A 21,489-nucleotide genomic window follows, 5' to 3' on the forward strand; every position below is an offset into this window, starting at 1 on the left:
ACTTAACTTAGGAAACGTTTGTATACAACCTTCCAACTTAGACACGCGTTGCATCTGAATTTAAAGGAGTGATTTGTTTTGACTGTTCTGTTTCTACAAAAACATTTTCTGTTATTTTAAGAAGAGTAGGGCATTCTACTGCTTGCATTTTTATTTCTTCACTAACTCAAAACACAATCTGTTTCAAAACCAAAACAGTCAGCTATACATTCCGCATACAGAAATGCATTTGGTTAATAAAACTACAGTAACACCCTTTACTCCCATCAATTTTGGGGGGCAGCAAAAAGTAGGGCTCTATCCTGCCCTATACATTTTGTTGATCTTTAACAAACCTTGGAAGGAGGTTTAAGACTCTTCCTTCAGCAAGCACGTTTTTAAGGAAAACACATCTTGACAGTTAGATGTGTACAAAACCAAAGAATTTTAGTAACTAATGATAGAACACCGAGAATCCACTAGAGCTCTCCAAATGGGCTCACCATGACCACTGGACCATTAAGACATGTCCAACTGCTGATGAACATTGAGAACTTCTGCCAAAAGCCCTGTGCCATTGTAGAGATGGACTGAGGAAATGATATTTCCAGTAGAAGCTGAACACTTGAAAAGATTTTTTTAACCTATTTGTACCACTTATTCTAGCACAACACATATTCCAAGAAAAGGAAGAAACCACTGTGTATTTGCAAGTATACATCAGGAACCCTCACAGTTCTTTTTATTCAGAAAAACTTTTAAGCTGTCTGAAGAGCCCGGAAGGTTGACTTGTTTCAACTGACAACTCAGTAATGTTGTTTGCCCTGCAATAAATGAGGACTACACACTGAGGATCTGAAGCAGTTATCCTGGATTTGTTCTGTAGTGTAGAGGAATCTCGTGGCCCAGAACACCAGCGAGAATAGAATCAACTGGTGCACTCAAAGGAGACCTTTTAAAGAGGATCTTTACTCTTTGTATGGTCAATTTGCACCTTGTATGCATTCCCAAATGGAATGCCATAGAACCAAAGATGCAGAGAAAGAAGGAGACCAGTGCTAAGCTTTGGAGAATGAAGAAAAACCCTTCTTGGTGGTTTAAGCCTATTCATGTGGATCCAGTGTCTCAGAATGAATCAGTGCTATTCAGCCAAGGAGACGCTGCTGATTTAAAGAGTCTTTGCAAACCCACTGAGGATGCAATTACCCAAGAGAGTTAATCTAATCTAACAGCTTGGTGCCACCAGTAGCAGACATATGCCAAAGAAATTACAAGTAAAAAAAAAAAAAATGGGTGAGGGAAAAGATAGAACAGGATTATCCCTTTTGACAGCAACAAGGTGCTGGAATAGCTAAGACTTTCTTGTCAAACTGCCCCCCTACATGGACATGCCGGTACATAGATTATCTGCCAACTCCATGAAAATGCAAGGTAAAGCTTGAGGAATTGCTGCAATGGCTCTGATTATCACATCTAGCAGCCTGACCATCAGAAGAGCTATGGGTTTCAAGGCAGATTTAGAGCCTCACAGTGGGCACAGAGGGTAATAATTTCCTTCCTGCATAAGTTTGTAACACAACCTGGCTTAAGACACGCCATAGGAACCTTTTAAAAATCAAGTCAAGGGAGTAGGCAGTATTCTTCACTGAAGTTTAACAGAAGAGCACCCGTAAGACACAGGTGAAACAACAGCAGGGAACACCATGGCTTTTACAGGTTGGTATGTGCTGGTACAGACCAGATTGAATTCTAGCTCCTAACATTTAAACCCCTTCAGTTTATTGGGCAGAATAAGAAGCTAGCCAAGCAATGTCAGAACCGCTATTTTATGTACAACAGTGCTGACAAGTCACACTCATCTACAAGTTCTTTCAGTGCTCTACATTCCCTAACAGTAACGGGAGAATACTTTATTCATTATACGTTATTCACATGCGTAGCAGAGTGTAATCACGTTATAGGCCTACTAAGAAAAGTCACTATCCAAAAAGCTCCAGTAAAACAGAACTAAACCAAGCATGCTGCCAATTTCAAAAAAAGGGCAACATTTATAAGACTCGCATTTTGCCATTAATACCTGCATCAAAAGCATGATGCCAACTTAACAATTCTTATTTAAGAGCTTTATCAAAGCTAAAAGAAACCCCCAACTCAACAGATTTACACACATCCAGACTGACAATAGCAGCAACAACAAGTGTATATTAAGGGAACTTCCCATATCTCCTGTCCTGGGAAACTCATGCATAGGCCAAGCATTCCTTCATGCCAGAATCCCAGCCATGCAGCTGGCCACCTGATCTACCAGCCTTTGCATTCCTCTCCTTCTCATCAGTCTGTATCTTGTATGCTGGAACAGGCTCCCCAGGGCAGTGGTCATGGCACTGAGCCTGCTGGAGTTCCTTGAAGCGTTTGGACAATGCTCTCAGATACATGGCCTGGTTTTTGGGTGGTCCTGTGTGGAGCCAAGAGTTGGACTCGATGATCCTTGGGGGTCCCTTCCAACTCAGGACATTCCGTGATTCTAATAAAGAAAAGTAGGTAGGTAGGCTACCGAAGAAATGCAATATTAGTACTGAGGAACAAGAGATAACAAAAGGACAAAGTCAAAGGTCTCGTGCTAAACATCAGTTGATAAACATCAGAGTCTCTGGCAAAACTCCAAATACCACCCCAAGAAGCCATCTCAGTCTTAAGTATGCAACTTAGGAGAACATGGGGCACTAAGACTCAAAGTGTTATACCCCTACCCCCTCCAAAAAAAGGAAATACACGAGGGCTCTTTTGGTCTCTACTGCTTCGCTCACCAGAACCATAAATATCTACACAACTACCGGGGCAACCCACAGGAAGACTGCTATTTCCACAAGTCAGGAAAGGTATCATGTTTGACTAAGAGAGTTAGAACAAAGGGATATTCACTCTCTTTCAAATATCTTTGTCAAAAACGCACTGAAGAAAGCTACCTCACACACATCCATCCTGACCGTTCTACCACGCAAGGCTGAGACCCATTTCTGAGGAAGCTCACAAAGAAGTGAAGAAGAGCTGGTAACAAGCTTGCACAGCAGTTAGGAGCTTTGAGACATGACAAATTTGAGCTGGGTACCAAACTAGTTACCTTCCTGGCACTGACACTTAATTACCTACAGAAAGCAAATTTCATTTCTCATCTTTCTGCACCGCCAACCGTAACATACTTTGTTCCACTAGGATAGGTGGCAAAGTTTGGGCCGTGTCCTGAACTTACATTAAGAGTTCATAGCCAGTAAGCTGCAATGAGAAACACTGTCTCGGCAGATTCCCTCTGCAAGTCAATCTGAATCAGTTAGCCAGCATTTTGCATATCTGTGAGGTTAACTCAGACCACACGAATTTACATACATAAACTATGGAGAAATGACACCTCTGCATCATCGGTACATTCGGCGTGACCACTGACAGCCAAGATGGCCAGTGCTCAGGCATGTTTAGTTCTGACTAAGAACTAAACGAAGCTAAGCTTGTTAATCAGCAAGGAAAAAAAATCACTGTTAGGAGTTGTAAGGGTGCAGTCTCATTTGATTCAAAGTATATATTCACAGCTGATATCTAACCTGCACTTCAAAGCCACACTCATCTCCCTACTGCCTCTTTAGAGAAATTTCTCTTGTTTGCAAGCAACGACCTTTCTGTTCTGACAGGAGACAAGCCTTACTCAAGCCTCTGTCAGCTCCTGAGGATGCAGAAGTGCTGGGGACAAAGCTGCATAGCTTACCTAGGCATCGGAGTAAGGCTACTTGGCAGGGTAGGACTGCCACTCGTAACGCTGCTTTCCAAAAGCATCCTGAATCACAAAAGACAAATCCCAGGCCTAGTCTGTACAGAAGTTTATGGCTGGGCCCACGACAGCCCTAAGACAGGGTTTAACACATCATGGAGCCACTACCCCACGCAAAAGCCAGTTCATTTATACAGCGGCCAGGATGAACAGAAGCTTCTGAGGACTGATACAACATAAAATGTATACTCAGAAATTAAAAGAGGACCTTATTTTGCTTTCCAAAGCAGTTATTTTCAATACAAGGCAATAAGCACGGTGCCTGTTGTGCTGTGCCATGCGTATGGTGAGAAACCCCCCCAGAACAAGCACTGTGCCGTGACTGTTCCCACAGGGAGAACACACCTGTGTGCCAGGGCTAAATCACGCTGCTCCACACACTGCTGATAAACACGCAGGTATCACAGCCATTAACATCACACAAAGAAATACGCAACAGAAAACAGACAACGCGACGTCCTCTCACTAAACATACAATTCAGCACTTAGGTGTTTCTTCCAAGCAACCCGTGACTGAGTTGTGTGAAATTGAGATTTGCAAACAACAGGAACTAATTGGGGATTAGATACTATTGTCATGGTGCACACGGTTCGGGCAACTAAACCAAGTCAGCATAAACTCACGACCCCATCTTCCTCTCCTGAGGGTCCTGAGTCACACGTATACTTTTGCAGCTGGAAGGGATAGCATTACATACCAAAGTCAGCAAAAATGGCTCAGCCATTTCCAAGAACAGTTAAAGCGTTCTTTTTTTTTTTTTTCCTAGCCACTTGGAAGCAAGCACCAATATTTTCATGCTTTCCACCCAAGAGCAGATACTTGGCAGTGGGTCACCGAGATCAAGAACATGCTTTCCACACAAGTAACCCTTCCAGACCTAGCCAGGGCACAAATCTGAAAAAAAAAAAGTTTGCATTAACTCAGGAAATCTTTGTTAGTCGTTGCATTTATTTTCTCCCCATAAGTTAGATCTGTGCTCAGCATACACTAATAATTTCAAGTTCCTATCCCATTGCTACTCTGCACATGCAGCATTCCCACAAGATGAATGAGCATACTTCAGCCAGTGCTATGGCAACACAGCAGGGCTTGCTGCAATCACTTCTCCGATGCTAAAGAAACTCGGAAGACCATCTTTATGTTTCTTAATACCATCCTAAACATGCCCAAGCAGCGGGGCTTACACACCAGGGATGCAGGAGATGAACCAAAAACACCTTGCAAAGACAGCGAGAAGTGGAAAAGCTAAGACCTTTTAACAGGGGAAGGAAAACGGATGGCAAAACTGGTAGAGTAAGAGACAGAGTAAGACTGACCTCAAACGAAAAGCTCCAGGGTCACAGCAATGGCAAGCATATTTAAGAAGTAAAAAAATAAAATAAAAAATGTGGCAACAAAACCAGAGTGGTAGGTGATTAGAATATTATATTGAGCCAAAAAAAGAGAAAGGGCTGAATCTAGCAAAGGAAGAAATAACATGTAATTGTCCATTTACAGATTACCATTATTTTTTCTTCCACCTACATTATGGTAGTCTTATTGCTCAGCTTCTGAATCTTGAATTCCTGCAAACAATGGCATCCCTTGAGTAGAATTATGCAGTCCATAGGCTCCTGTATCATTTTCTGGATTTAAACTGAAAAACGCACTCCAGAAGATCACATAGAACCATACCCACACCCTTGTTAAAAATACACTGAATTTGAGTCCTCTATTAAAAGCCTGCTGTTCTTTCATTTTAAACATCAAACGAAGAGCTCAGTGATATAACATGCTCTTTTGGAACCTATGAAAACGTTCATCTCCATAAGAACTAATTTCAGCTTACATTCAAAATACACAGGCATTGATTTACAAACAGGAGAAAGAAAGTAGCATGGCCATTTCTAAGTGTTTTGCCTTGCTGAGGCATACTCTTAAAGAAGTACTAGATGAAAGCTATGATGTTAAAAACCATGGTTCTCGAGCTCCTTTTCCCTTTGAATAACAGTATTTTATAAGCTGCGGTCAAAGACCTACACTAACCACTTATAAATGTCAGACAAAAAACACTATTTTTGGAAAGTGGTGTAAAAATACGGAGCTTGCATAGGTTTTATCATGACAATTGAAACAATCTTGAGCATCTTATTTTGCACAAAATCTCTTCCAGTACTTGTAGAGCAATGCATTAGATGCCATTTGAGAAGCAGCAGATAGATGGGGAGTAAGCAGTTTCAATTACTGTTCATCTGGCTTTCACAGCCCTTACTTACTCAGTGATCACTTTCAAGATGGCTAAAATAAAGCTAGAAAGATATAGCCAGGAATGGAAGACAGGGATTAGAGAGAAGGTTTCCTTGATACCAGTAGCAACAGACAAAAGGTGACACAAGCTATTAGCCACAAAAGGGGGAAAAACCAGACCTGAGCTTGAAAAGGTATCTCAAACTCCATAATCTTTACCTTCAGCTACTGAGGACAGTCTGCTAACAAGAAAACATGTAAAACACAATTCTGGGGTACTTTCACCCCAGAGATGGCATCAAGAAATTACCTAAAACAAAATAATACTTGGCTGTGAGCTCTTAAATAATCAACCCAGCTTTTGTTATAATTGATTACTATATCTCATTGCAAAGCTTCCAAGAGAAGTTTCCCGTGTCACCAGTGCTAGAAGCTACTTACAGCGATGAACACCATCCTCATCCACAGCTTCTTGCCACAATAGCAACTACAAAACAACTGCTGGTGCCAACTAGTTTTTCTCAGAGTTGCACTAGGTGCCTTCTTGCTCAGACTTGGGAAATTGCATTTAAGAAAAAACAGCAACGCACAATTGCATTGGTATAGAGAGAAGGGTATACAATACCTTCGTTGCTACGGGAATCTTTATTTGGTAGCACCTCAAATGAAACTCTAATGAGTTCAAGGTACTAACACACTGCTTTACTCTAACCGTTTCACAGTACTTGCAATTAGTTCTTGAACACCTATCTATAGTCCACAGGGGCCGCTACCTTTTGTATCACAGGCAGCAAACTAAGAACATTTAAGACAAGCAGAACTGCATAGAAGTGATTATTCAGTGGCTGTACAGAAGGCAGAGTGTTTCATTGTCTCTCCTTCTTGTATCTTCAGAATCACTGAAGTAATTTGTTCTAGGCAGCGAACAGCCTAATTAACACTGCTCATCTGTCTTCAGATTCTACCTGAATCACAGTGTCGACACAAGTGTCGAGTACCATTACGGCTCAGTTTCTTGTAAAAATTCTCCATTTCAAAGGCAGAAGTCTTCCCTGCTGCAGTTCTGTCCTGCGGTGCTATCAAAAGGTATGGACGTACGTGAGGACTTCTAGCCAGATGCTGATCTCAGGGATTTCCCACTCACTGTTACTGTTGGCATTCTAATAAAAGCCAAGCAGCAAGAAGAGAGACACGTGTTAATGCACTTGACGTTTCCAGGCAATTTCATACTAGTTTGGAAAAGTTCCAAACGTTGAATGCGTCAGTCAGGTTTACTCGCAGATAGTATCCTTGAAGGAAGATCACAGTTAGGCAGTGCTTACAGACCTCATAGCAGATGAACAAAGACTGCATTTTAATGGGAGTCCACCAATCCTTAAATAACATCTGCATTAAGACAGACATCATTATTAGCATTTATTAGAAAAAGTGACCAGATACCACTTTTTGCCACAGCATTAGGCTTTAGATAACAGCTTCTGAAAGACTTATTTCTTCTATATTCTGCTTGATAGCAAAAAGCAAACTTTTTTCCCAGTTCTCTCTACATCCTCATTCATATATATTTTTATTGTACATGTATATGTGTGAAAGAATCTGAAATCATCTCAGAAATTTAAGAATGCCACTGGCCACAGAATCAAATACAGTTGCTGTGATGATGGAATACGCATGGGTTGCACACTGATTATTCCACGTACCGAACTGTGACCTAACGTAGGGACCATTCACCAAGTCATCCTTAACCCTCTTCAAACACAAATACACAATGGTATAAAAAAATTTGCTTTATAGAAGATTGACAAATAATTTCTAGTGAAAATAATCCAATATCTGGATTATTATGATTATTAACATCAAAACTCAAATTTTGCTTTTTCCTGGGGGGAAAAAAAAAAGAGTAATGCTAGTGTTATATGAAGATAATTTACAGAAAGTATTACTTAATAATAAAAGGTGAAGGGGTAAAAATGTTCATTTTATCACCATGTACACCAAGGTAATGTGTAGATACACATATGCCTACATGTGTACATATATTTGTTACCTTACTAAATGTATTTAACACAAAGTTTATTTTAATCTTGCCTACTTCGTAGATAATTAAATGCGGTATTTTGATCATCCTTTGTCACGTCAGTTAACAACTTTGCCAGCCCAGAAATGACAACTTTCACATTTGGTTAAGTTTAATTAGTTTTCCTTAAGCCTTTTAGTTGGAGAAACAATCAGAAGTGCCATAAAAATAAGCTGTAGTAAAACAGTATGTTTCTACAAGCAACAGGCTTTTAAAACAACAAAATAAAACTGCCAGGGAAAAACTGTTTGTTCAATCTGGTGTGGGCCACTGAAGCACAGATCGTGCGTATTCAGCCTTTGAGAGTCCCTCCAACAGTCGCTCGGCCTTCAGCACACCCTCAAACCTAGACGTAGAGACGTGATGGACAGCTGAGCATTAAAAGACACGCACGCATTCACCTTCCACCAGCTGCAGCCCTTCATGTGTTATTTCATGACTGCACACCGCTAACTTCCTACTCAGGGGAATTGTCCGTGCTCAGGTGGTTCGGGGTACCAGAAGCAAGCAACTCGCAGACCCGGAAAGAGATGTTCACAGCTTTTAGCTTGCAAACAGTACCTATCACCTCAGTTAACAACCTCACAACCTCATTGTTGGCTTAAAAAAGTCACCGCGCTCATATCCTCTCAGATCAAGGTCACTGCCCTTCAGGGTACAGCGGACTAGTACACACATATGAAATAAAACGTGCCTATGCTGCCGAAAAGCCACGAACTAGTTCTTGTTCTGAAGCACTCTACATAGTGCACACATTAGAAGCCTCTGATATCTACGGCTGTAGTGTTAAATTTATACCTTAAACCTAGTTCTATCTCCAAGTTGGCAAAATAGGCAAAAAAAACCAAAAAACAAACAACGTTGAGACTTACAAAACCTACTTTAATCTCAAATGCATTTCAGAATTCATTCATACAAGTTGTCAGCACTGAGGAATCTTCTTGGACATCAGTAGGAACTAGACCGCACGTTTCTGTTACTGTTAACTGGAAGGACATTTCCTACCCCTCAGCTTAGACTGCCGGCGAAAAAGAAAATCGCAGTGCTGAAGCAGTGGACTCAGCAGGCCAGGTTTCAGTAACTCTGGTACTGGCACGACAAGTCAGCCCGTCCAACTTTTTCCAACAGCGTTCTGCCACTCCTCCAATACACAACATTAACTGAAACAAACCACCCTTACGGCAATTACTATATAAAGCAAACTTTAGCTAACCTAAGTTTTTGCACTTTTTATAGTACTCAGGGCAATGGAAAACTGAGAATATTCAGCAAAGAAGCTCTGTAACCGGTAGAAGCAGATGTTTGTAACCAGAGCAGAACCATTACGCATCACGAGCAGAACCATATACAAGTTTTATAAAGCCAGAGGCTAAAACTCATGTATAAAGTGTGACTCAAACTACAGTCAGTCAAGAGCAAAAAGAAGCTCTTTATCACCTGGGTGGTTTAAAAGTGACAGCTGAGTAATTGTAAAACAACAAACTTACATCTCCATGTTGAGTCAAACTCAAGATCCTTCATGTATTGTGCTCGAGCTCTACGAATTAACATTGAAAAAAACTCACCAAATTCGTGGAGAAGCATTCCCCGTCTTAAAGTGATCCGAGCACAAGATAAACTAGTGCCTCCAGTTTTATTTTTATTAGAGAAAGCCTAAAAACATTCTGTTTTAAGACAATTTGGATGAGAGAGAGAGATGATGTTTTTCTGAGGCCACAAAGTTCTTGTCCATTCTGCATAATCAGAAGCAAACTTTAAGTCACGTGGAACATAAAATAAAATTGGTGTATTTCTTATGTGGGCCATCTATCACTCTGGAGGTCAACGCATCAGTAACTGTAAACTACTGAAATAAAACCTGTTGAAGTCTGACATTGTAACTTTTAGTAAAAACCTAAATAGTACCCCGCCCTCCCCCCCCCATTTCTCTTGTCTCCTCTAAGGAAAGCAAACAAAAGTTATTATATTCATTAAAAAAAAAAGAACAAACACTAAAGGAAACATTTGGAAGAAGTTCTTGGGAACTTTTCCAAGCCTTCTCCATATGGCAGAAGAGGATGCTATTTTTTTTTGGTGCATATGCATCTCCAAGTACAGCTTCCCAAAAACGAAAAAAAGAAAGAGACGTGGTTTACCCTATATGATCAACCAACTAACATTGGATTTTAGTCACTGACATTTCATTTAAGAAATCCACTCTTTACGTTAAGAAAGGAAGAAACCACGACAAACTGACTAGAGGCTTCCCCTGTTCTCCCATGCACAAGAAAGTTTGAACACCCAAACTGTAAAATTCTGCGCTAAACTACAACTCACTTAAAGCTCTGACCCAAAGGAGAGTTAAAAGCTCGATGCGTTAACGATGCACAAACACGACACCAGCCACTAGAGTTAGCTTTTTTTCCTGAAAAAAAAGATATGTGAAGCCTCACAAGCGGTTGTCCAACAACAAGGGCATTCCGATCCACCACACGCTTATCGTTTGGGCTGGAGCAGCCACGACAGTTTGTTCACATTTTTATAAAGCGATTCTTTGCCAGCGGCAAACTCAGTCGCTGATACCAGATATCAGTAACGCTTTGGGCTCTCTCCCTGCTACCTCGTTCTTCCCGAAAAGTTGCTCTGCAGGGAATATTACGGGAGGAGAGGGGTTAGCCCCACCAAACCGTGCCGCATTCAGGTGCCAAACGCGTTGTCAGAGCCGGCCACGCTGCGGGCCGGTCCCCCAGCCCCCCGCACGCTCCCCGAGGAGCCCCAGGACGGGCAGCGCTGCGGAGCACAGCGGCGGCGCCCCGGCGGCCTGCCAGCCCCCTGCCAGCCCCCTGCCAGCCCCGCTCGGCGTGGGGCAGCCCGGGACGGGCTCCGGAGCCGCCCCGTTTTGGGAGCCGGCCGGCGGGGGCGGGCAGGCCGGGAGCAGCCGCACCGCCGGGCCCTGAGGGAGGGGAAGGCCCCGCCGGGCCCGGGCCGCCCCCCGGGCGCTCCCCATCCCCGCCGCCGCTTTACCTGGCGCCGTCCCCACCATGGAGCGGAGCCTCCGGTTGTCCCCAACGCCGCCTCCGCCGCCGCCGCTGCTGCTGCTGCCGCCTGGGGGCTTCCTCCAGCGGCTCGCCGCCTGCCTCCGGGGCCGAGCGGCGGAGCGGGCTCAGCGGCCGCCGGGCCACATGTCCGCCGGGACGGGACGGGGCTGCGCGGTACCGGCGGGGCCCGCGGGGGGGCGCTGCGCGGGGAGGGAGGGGAGGAGGCGGCGTGGCGGCCGCCAGCGAGACGCCTCCAAACCGCCCCGCCCGCGGCGGCATTGTGGGAAAGGTCCTCCCGGGGCGGGGGGCGGCACCGGGCGGGGAGGCGGGGCGCGGGCGGGGGCACGTGACCCGCCGCCGGTTGGCGGGGCGGGGCGGTGGGGGGGGGGGAGGCGCGGGGCGGGCTCGGGCGCCCCCTGCTGGCGGCGAGGCGGAGGGGCGCGGCCCGGCCCGGGCGGCGGTGGCGTCATCACAGCGCGACGGGGGGGGGGGGGGGGGGGGGGGGGGGGGGGGTGTGAGGGTCAGCTCCCTCGTTCCTTCACAGCCTTCCCTTCTTCGCTATTTTAATAACCTGAACCCATCTCGGCCCCTCGTTTTAATAAACTCAACCCAAAGCAGCCTCTGTCTGTTCGTTATGCGAGTGTGGTGTGGCCGATGTGGCGCAGCGGGGCGATGAGCACAGCCCTGCGTATGCTGGGGGCGATGGCTATGGCCATGGCCATGGCGATGGCGGGTGAGGGACGAGGGGGCGGTAGGGTGATGGCCGCCCGCCCTACCAGGCTGCCCGGCCAGGAGGCGGTGGCGGGCTGGGGCTTGGTGGAGTGTGGCGGTGTGGCTGTTGGGGCACGGTGGGGCAAGGTGCACGTCGGAGTCTGTCTTGGGAGAGTGGTGGCACCTCGTTATGGAGAATATTAATTTAGGATTAAGTCAGAAGAGCTTGAATTAAGTAAGAGCAGCCCGTGGGGACAGCGCGTGAGGAGAGGCAGAGGAAGAAAGGGAAGGACTGGCTTCATTAGCGGGCTGCAGGGAAATGTAATAATAAGCAGGTCTCTAGCCATAGGTAGGAAAGCACAGACAGAAGAAAGACGACGAAATGTGTAAGGTAAGTCTGACTTTAAGGGTTACTAAGGTTAATGAACTCCATCATCTGAAGAAAGGAATGAGCTGTTTTGAAGGATGAGATTAAAGAAAGCCCTGTTGCAGACTAAGACAGATGACTTTCAGTGATGCATCTTGAGTAGACTGAAATCTTGAATGACCCTCAAACAAGACACTGAAGCAGTTAAGAAGGAGGAATGGTGAGGGAACAACAGCACTGTGTTCGACTATCCGGTCACAGAGGTAAGGTTTTGTTGCAAGGAGGCCGTGGTACACAGAACTGCCGTATGTTTTTACTCACTATTGAGTCTCGTAGTTAGAATGACTCCTAAGTCACTTGAGACTCAGAGATGTAGAGGAAGCCTCGGTATTCGCTGTTTCTGTCACAGGTCGTGAAGACGTTGCTGTCAGCTCCTCTTGCTGCACAGATCACGTTGCGCAGAGGAGCCAGGGAAGCTGATGGGAGGTTTCAGTGACAGAGAGGAATGCAAGGAGAAACACTCATCACGTTTGAGGTGCTGTCTGTACTTTTGTTTGATCCTGTGACCGTGTATCTTACATGGGTAAAAGAGAGGCATCCTTATCCTTTCCAGCACTGACCTTTATACCTACTCATACAGCTTCAAAAGTATGCTGTATTACCAGAGCTCCTTTGGCCCTTTCTCATCCACCTTTGGAGACGAGCACGTGTTGTACACTGTTTACAGTTGAGAGGAAAACCTGGGACTTCACTGCTGTCAGGTTCTGAGCTTTTCTGTGTGCCAACAAAGTTCCTGCCCTCAGAGGTTTCCAGTCCTACCTGGGCTGAAGAGATTTCAATAACGATATGGTAGATCAAGGGGAGGTGGTGGATGAAAAAGCAAGGATGAGGCAGGGCATGGTAGAGTGGAACTCCTGGAGGGCGAAGCGGTAGCTATCCGTGAGTGCAGAAATTAGGATTAGCATAGAGTGCAGAGGGGAAAATGGAAATACTTGTGTTTTGGTGTTGTAAATTTGAATTTTTTTTACTTTGGAGTATCCTTCACCGTTGAAATGATCCTATGCCATTTATTATCTGAAAACCATTGCACGAGGGCAAACAAGGGATGGGCAACACTGACCTTGTGATTATTTCTTTCTCAATGTAATAAACCCAAATGAACATGAAGTGGTATTTTTGTAGTCTCTAAGCTGCCAGTACTACATTGTGTCTCTGAAAGAGATGGAGTGAAAAAAAATTAAATTAGTAAGCTGTTCTTCCTATAGTGACATTTTTGGGATTGATTGATTAAAGCTACCAAAATATTCAATATCCAGGGAACAGAAGAACCATTGATGACATGATGTTTTTGCTCTTTGTTTTCAGATGCTCATTTGAGCAATGAACGATTCGTCTCTTTAGCTCTTGTATTCTGGGCTTTTGAGGAATGTAGGTATATTCAAATGGCATAAAAAAAAGTCTGGAGTAGACTCAGAGCTGATTCAGAACTCATTCAACCTCTTTGCCCCCATTTAGGATCAGTCTTGTATCCATTGCTCCTTTGTTCACTTTGTGCTTCAAGGCCTCTGTAGGTGGACTGTCTCTTCCAAAGCGTCCTCAGGCAAGCTATTTCTCTGGTTTAAAATTTCTGCTTTTGTTAAGCTGCTCATAATCCATAACCTGGATCCTTCCTGTTGCATCAGAAGCCCATAGTTTTAGTCCTGTCCACCGCTGGCACAGGGAACAACAGATTGTTTCCTTCCTCTTTGCAACATATTTTTATCTGGTCTTAACTTTAAAAAAATTATTCCCAGACTTCTTTTTTAGGCTAAACAGCATCGAAAGGCCCACTAAAATCAAGTATATCAGTGTTCTGTCTCTCCTGTCCAAAGGGCATGTTAGTCTGGTATAAAATGAATTGTGATGGGTATGACATCATTTGATGTTGGTTCATACCTTCTTATCTTTGAGGTACTTGCAAGGGGGTTGCTTGATTACTTTTTTTTTCCAGAAGTTTTCTGTGTGTCTCTTTATTCCCCTTTCCAGCAATGAGTTTTGATCTTTGCTTTCATTTCAGATTCAATTTTGACTTGTGTTTAGATGTGATGCAGAAACAAAAACAGACAAGAAACAACAACAACAAAACCTTGGACATAAACTAGGTAGCTTACCTCATTTTTCTAATAATGTAGTAGTCTGAACTTTCTGTCTTTAGTACTTGCATTTTCATTGCTTCTTAGGGAATTTTTAATTTGGGAGTTCTGGAGCATATGTATATGTATCCAAGTAAGTAGGTTGTGTATTCTGTGTGTCATAATGCCTTGGATACTTGGCTGCACTAACAAAGCTATTTCAGTGTTAGAGTTTTTCATTCTTTAATAGTTCTGAAAGCCTGATTGAGATATTGTGTTTTTTATTTACAGGCGACATGTCTTTGCTTGTAAGCGTCATTGTTTGGAAATACAGCATAATATTATATAAATGAAAGTAAGCAGAATGAGTCAACAGATACTAATGAGGAATTACAGACTTCTGCTTTTTTAGCCAAAGAGAATGCAAAAGGCTGGTCTGCAAAAGTTTGGTCTAAAACCTGAAAAAATCTGTTTTGGGAGTGTAGCAAATTTAGATAACTACTTTTTTTTTTTTTTTTTTCTCCTTGTATTTGTTTTAATAAATTCTAAGGGCCACGTTGGAAACTTTTTACAATTGTCAGTTATCAAACATCTGCTTTGGTTCACTGCCCATTAAAGCCTTCCCCCATCTCATAGAACATACTCATCCCTTTCAGATATCGATACTGGACTTGTTTTGCCCAGCCGCAGAAGACAGTGAAGACTGGAGTCTTTTTTTTTTTTTTTGTATTATAATTCATTAGAAGGGATTAATCAGCCACTGCTAATTCTATTATTGGTATTTGAACCAACCATTTATAAAACTAAATATAGAAACTCTGTTGGCTTCATCTTTGACAACATTCATCTCCAGAAGGATCTGATGGGTGTGATCAGATAAGATAAGACTTGGCAGCACACATTTCAGAGTCACATTATTTCCATACCCAGGAACCACGCATCAGCTCCTGAGAGTTTCCCGTTCAATTAAAGCATGTTCTGGCTGTGAAGCTGAAGGGGAGGATCTTGGATAAAACCCTAGAAAACAAGACTCTCTCAGTTCTTTGTGGATAGCACCAGTCCTTTTATATAGGATCAGAGGAATTTTATAATGCTCTTGGCCAGAGTTTTCTTCTCCGTATGCTGTTAGTGGTCACACTTTGACGGTGCTCCGTGGAGATGTGTTGGAATCCTCTGGAATAAATCCCACTGTAGAAATGAAAGATGTTATTAACAGCAAGACTGAATATCATGAAGAAGAAAAGGTTTCTTGTGTTTAGGGTTATGAGGAAACAGGATGTGAGATAATTAGCCATAATTTATAATATATAACCATATTGTTTCCTTGCGAAGGAATTGGGATGGGTGTTAGCCTGTCATGGAGACACTATTCTTTAATTATTCCAAGAGTTCCCATGAGCATTTTACAAATATTCTAGCAGTGAGCTGTGACAAACCACATTCTTTCGCAGTCTTGAAACAAAAAATGCTTGGAGCTTTTGACAGCAGCATATATTATGTACATACCTTGCGAATTCTAACACAAAACCAACAGTGCACTCCTTAGGAAAAATAGCTTGCATTCTTTTCCTGTTTCAAATAATGTTTTCTGAGTTGTGGGATGTTGACTCGTCTAGCTAAGTTAGCATTCTGGACTTAAGCTGAACCCCGTTATGCAATGGTCCTCTCTGCCATCCTCAGAGACTTACCGGTTGCACTCAAACTTGCTCAAACAGGTTGTGGTAAATATTATTGAAAGCCGTGGGTGTAACTACCGCCCTTCTCTTGGAAGAGCCATAGGAGATAGCTAAGCAAAAGCCAAGTTAAACTCAAATCAAAGGCATCCACAGGCTTGAACTCTTTGGGTGGAGAGGTTTTGCCGTGCTCTGTGTTGAACTGATCCCTGAGTGTGTGCGTGACAGAGCAGCGAGAGGGAGGATGAGGGGGAGCGGAGTTAATCAGTAACGCCAAGGAAAAGCTGACAGTTCAGCTGAAGTATTTAGGGAAGTAGCGTCTTTCACATTTGTGCAAATAAACAGCATAAGCCAAAACGTGGCACAACATTCCTTACTCCCCTATCAGCCTCTCCTCACACGGAGTTGTAAGAGCTCACGCTGTTACCCACCCACTTTCATCGAATGGTGCAACAGCGCATAACGTGTGTGAATCAGCCACCAAATGTGCTTCAGGAAAGCTTGTGACAAATGTAGCATGAAACACAGGAGCAAGCTGTACGTTTTGAAGCTACAATGTTTACTAGGAGCTGGTGGTACGACCAGCTACAGCAGGGGATTGCGCCTTTCAGGCTGTAAGTGTGATTATGATTACTTTCAGATATAGCCCAAGGATGTGCTACATGATTGCAGCTGCGTAGGTCACTCCTTCAGAAACCTTGCGCTCTCAAAAGGCTGAGGAATGACAAAAAAACAACCACTATTTCTGCTTTTTTCATTCTCCCCTTTCTAAAAGCATTGATTTTGTTTTATATTTCTAGTTTCTTTTTTTTTCTTTTTTTTTTTCTGCATTAATCTCTGCATATAATTTACTTAAACAGTGGCTGATTAGTGTTTAGATCAATCAGCGCTCTTTATCATTTAATACTATTTAAATACGCAGCTTGGCAAGGGTTGGCTTTTGATACCTCCTTCTCACCCAGCACTGAAAGTGTGTCTCAACCCATATCTGCTGTAGATTCAGCCTTGTCTTTGGGAAGCTCTTTGCTGTAATTGTCTTGATACAGGAAACATATAAATTAAAATAATTTGTACTTCTCCCATGTGGCAGTGGGAAAAGGTACATTTAAAACTACATGAAGAATTTTAAATGACTGATTCTTAATATATTTCATGTAAGGTCTTGTCTTTTCTTTCCTTTTGACATAGGAACATATCCATTAATGTTCTTGATTAATGAGGGGATGGTAAACTGCACCCTTCTGGTATATATTACAATACTTCAGCTACGTAAAGCAATTGTTAAGTGCAAATTCATCAGTTTGACTTCTTCAGCTCATGTCTTTATTACAAATGAGTAACAAATTAGGCATATCTAGGTGTTACTGGGGAAGTGAAGGAACCCTATGAAATTAAATGTCTCAGAGGCTTGTCACATGGTAGGATTGATTGGTATTTTGTTATTTGCATGTTGACTCCTAACATTTAGCATACAGCTGGAGTCCATAGGCAGATGCGTTGCTCCCACTGGATAGCAACACGCTCTTACATCTGAAACAATAGATAGTGAAAACAGTGTTCCTTCACCATCTTTTTTTCTTCTTCGTGTGTACCCTAAGGGATGAAAACATCTCATCTATCAAGAGCTTACGCAGTCTGAACCATTAATGGAGAATATTATAACAGTGGAATTTAATAGCCTTGTTTTACTTGAATCAATATTTTTATACTCATATGAATATCAAAAGGATTTTATTTTTTAAACAGATGCAAAAGGGTCAATAGTTGATTCTTTACATCATGAGTAAGGGCAGGCTGATTTGTGTGTTCTTTTTCCTTGTGTTAGCCTCAAGATGTTAGGAACACTCTTCTGGCCTTTGCTGGTCCTACTGCAGAAGAGCCCCATGTTCTTTATTTAAAATGCTGAATATTTAGCATAGACATTTTCTCTGAAGTATTGATTAACGACTGCAATTCAAAGGTGCTCATAAAAAATAAATAAATAAAAATCTGGCTTTAAATCCTTTTCCTCCTCAGTTGTCCAGCATTTTGAGTCTTGTAGTGTCATTTGCCCTTTCTTGAGATTTTGAATACACCAGACTTCTCAAAATTTCCTGCTGTTGCAGTTCTCCCATTGAGGAATTCTGTATCTGTAATTCCATTGTTTGGCAACAGCAGTAACTGGAGAGTGAAAAAGAGTCTCTGAAATTCAAGCTACAATGACAGACAGATCTGATCTAAAAGAAGCTAGAGAACCTGATGCAGAACAGTGTCCCCAGAAAATGTCTGTTCATACCAAGAGAAGTTACCTTGCCTTCCTGTCTAAATTGTTCATCTCCCTAAGGTTTCAATATCAGAAAAATCCAACAAACAGACTAACAGATCCCAAACTGATCAGTGTTTTACATTACTAAGCAGGGTGAAGCACTGATTCTGCTGACTGTTATGGGACAGTAACCATCAGCAAAAGAGAAGAGCAGATAACTAGAGGTGGTAATACTCCCTTTGATTGCTCCATATGAGTTGTCCAGCCTTGTCTGGAGATTCATGGAAGAGGCAGGAAATGTTCCACATTCACTTTTGGTAATGCTGGCAGAGTTGGTAAAGCAGTAACAAGGAAAGAAGATTCTACTAGACTGTTTCTCTTCTGAGATGGCTCATTTCATGGGTTTGGTAAGTCTGTCTCTTTGTAGGCAGTTTGTGGATTCCCTTTGTTAATTGCATGGGTCTTTCACAGAGAAGACAGAAAACAAATCTAGTTCAATATCACAAAACTGGAAAGAGTAGCTGTTCTGAAGTAGTGGCTCTCAGAGGACTAACAAAATATTTCTTCCGTTAACTTCTAATAACTAGCTTTAAAGTGGTGTGTGTTTCTTTAATTCATTCTTTAAATGCATTCCCCAGATGTCAAGTCCTAAGCACAACAGGCAATAATCCAAATTACTAAATTAAGAACAAAACTTGGCCATAACTTTAGGAAAAAAAAAATCAGTTCAGACTTCAAATTATTTGCAAACAGCTCACGTGAATGCACCAATGCCAAAACCACCATCATCACCTTTTCCAAACAGCCATTTAGCTTTGTATTATTATCAAATACTTTATGATGATAACTTAATTTGGACCTCAGTGATTTACTGCTCCAAATGTGGGCTATGTTATTGCAGTCCCTAGGCAATAAAACCCAGCTGATCACCCAGAAACAGCGGTAGAGTCACCCATGAGGTTGCTAGCTAATGGTCTGACACAAACTGAAGTGCTGTTAGCTACCTAATAAACACATTTTTCATAGCAGATTTACTAATAAGGCCACCACTAAAAAGAACATCTCTTAATCATATATAATACCACTGATGTATTTTTAGTGCAAAATAAACAATCTTTTTACCCAAAACAAAAATTAAGTATCCACTCAACTAAAAGTGCAACCCATTTAATACACTCTAAGAATAATAGTACAGTATGTTCAAAAGTCTGTTGAAATAAATAATTTCTGGCACTTCCCCCAAAATAATACTTCAACGAGCCTGTGCTTGTCGGCAGCTGCTTGCATTGACATTATGGAAAAAGGCAGCTAGGTGGAGGAGTTGTTAATGTTATAGCGTTCAAGGTAATGCAGCCACCATCCTGGGTGGAAGAGGTCCGTACCTTTATGCTCTGTGAAGAGGTTTGTTGAATCACTGAGGTTACTCACAGGATATAAAGTTGAACACCTAAGTAATTATTTCTAAGTCCATCATCACATGCCTCAGCTTTTTCTAGGCTGTTCTGTTTTTCTCCTATGGTTACAGTCAACAATGATTTTCAGCAGTTAAACTAGGATTTTTTTTTTCCTGTGGGGCTTTTTCCACTAGAATTATCTTAGTCTTAGAGATCTTACCAAATCTGTAAGCACCCTTACACTTGTAACTAACAACTAAAAGTAGTAAAATACTTCAGTACTTCAATAAGTTGGGCACTTTCTGATGCCCCCTCTGCTGCAGTCTTGTGGGACCCTGGCCACAACAACCTCTTAGTGAGCCATTGCCCTTTGTGGTCTGTGTGTAATTATCACACTGAAAATAACCTTCTGACCCACAGAGAATTGTGTATCTATTTGTTTCTCAGAAAAAATCCCCAGAACCCCAGACTGGCTGAGGCTGGCAGGCCCTGAGGAGCCCAGCAGCTCCAGCCCCTGCCCAAGCAGGGACACCCAGAGCAGGCTGCCCAGGACCACGTCCAGGTGGGTTTTGAAGATCTCCAAGCCTCTCCATATGGGAGAGGTGCTCCGGTCCATTATCTGACAGCCATTCGCGGGAGTCCCCCCAGTATGTCCATGTCTCTCGTGTAATGGGGAACCCAGAAGTTGGCCCAGCACTGCAGGTGGGGCCTCACCAGCGCTCGGCAGAGGGGAAGGATCACCTCCCTCAGCCTGCTGGCGAAACTTTGCCTCACGCAGCCCAGAACACCATTAGCCTTCTGGGCAGCAAGGACATGCTGCTGGCTCATGTTCACCAGGACCCTCAGGTCCTTTTCTGCTTTTGAACAAGTACAGAAAGGGAAGGGAAGGGAAGGGAAGGGAAGGGAAGGGAAGGGAAGGGAAGGGAAGGGAAGGGAAGGGAAGGGAAGGGAAGGGAAGGGAAGGGAAGGGAAGGGAAGGGAAGGGAAGGGAAGGGAAGGGAAGGGAAGGGAAGGGAAGGGAAGGGAAGGGAAGGGAAGGGAAGGGAAGGGAAGGGAAGGAAAGGAAAGGAAAGGAAAGGAAAGGAAAGGAAAGGAAAGGAAAGGAAAGGAAAGGAAAGGAAAGGAAAGGAAAGGAAAGGAAAGGAAAGGAAAGGAAAGGAAAGGAAAGGAAAGGAAAGGAAAGGAAAGGAAAGGAAAGGAAAGGAAAGGAAAGGAAAGGAAAGGAAAGGAAAGGAAAGGAAAGGAAAGGAAAGGAAAGGAAAGGAAAGGAAAGGAAAGGAAAGGAAAGGAAAGGAAAGGAAAGGAAAAAGAAGAGAAAAGGCTATCAAATTAGATGAGATTCTTTATAAATTTCCAAATTTGTAGGCTGGAGAGCTAAGTAGATCATATAAATGCCATCCTCACAGGTTAGTGAGAAGGAAATGTTACAAAGTTTTAATAAGACAGAAAGCCACATTTCTGCTGAGGGAGCACATTATACGTTTTGTGGCTGTTACTAACACTAAGCTGTTATGGGGAGTCAGTAGGGACTTGCTCAATCTGACATTAAATGTGTGGCAGAGTCCATACCCTAGGTGTAACAGACCTTGTGTTTCAAATACTGGAGCACACTGCTCAAAGGGAACATTTTAAGCACGTAGTGTAAGGGTGATTATTTTTGCCTACCAATCTCTTCCAGCTGCTTTAAAGCCCGTAATGGAAGTGCTAAAGAGACTCCAAATACCGTTTTGTACCTTTTTAACAAAAATGAGGTCCAGCACCAAGACTGCACGTCTCCAGCAGAGGCAGGCTGGACACTCTGCGTTCAGCCCACTCCTCCAGAATAAGTTGGATAGTCTGAACATTTTCTAGCCCTGTAAAAGCAATGT

General features: G+C 42.9%; 1 protein-coding gene and 1 long non-coding RNA gene across 4 annotated transcripts in view; one reads left to right on the forward strand and one right to left on the reverse strand.

Annotated features, from left to right (window-relative positions):
* The window catches only part of SCAF11 (SR-related CTD associated factor 11), a 47,858-nt gene extending 36,545 nt beyond the window's left edge, over positions 1-11,313 (reverse strand). For 2 of the 3 annotated variants that reach the window (XM_048065902.2, XM_048065903.2), the window contains exon 1: positions 11,107-11,240. The gene's annotated coding sequence lies outside the window, so the exon portion shown is untranslated. Of the gene's footprint in view, positions 1-11,106 lie in introns of all 3 variants that reach the window. The other variant, XM_048065904.2, reaches the window with a different exon arrangement.
* Positions 11,314-11,626: 313 nt separating this feature from the next.
* On the forward strand, positions 11,627-19,163 carry LOC106045624 (uncharacterized). Its single transcript, XR_001212892.3, has 4 exons — positions 11,627-12,461; positions 12,608-12,733; positions 14,255-14,339; positions 14,601-19,163. It is a non-coding gene; the product is annotated as an uncharacterized lncRNA (long non-coding RNA).
* Positions 19,164-21,489: the final 2,326 nt, after the last annotated feature.

This window comes from Anser cygnoides, chromosome 1, assembly GCF_040182565.1.
Source record: "Anser cygnoides isolate HZ-2024a breed goose chromosome 1, Taihu_goose_T2T_genome, whole genome shotgun sequence".
Classification (NCBI taxonomy): Eukaryota; Metazoa; Chordata; class Aves; order Anseriformes; family Anatidae; genus Anser; species Anser cygnoides.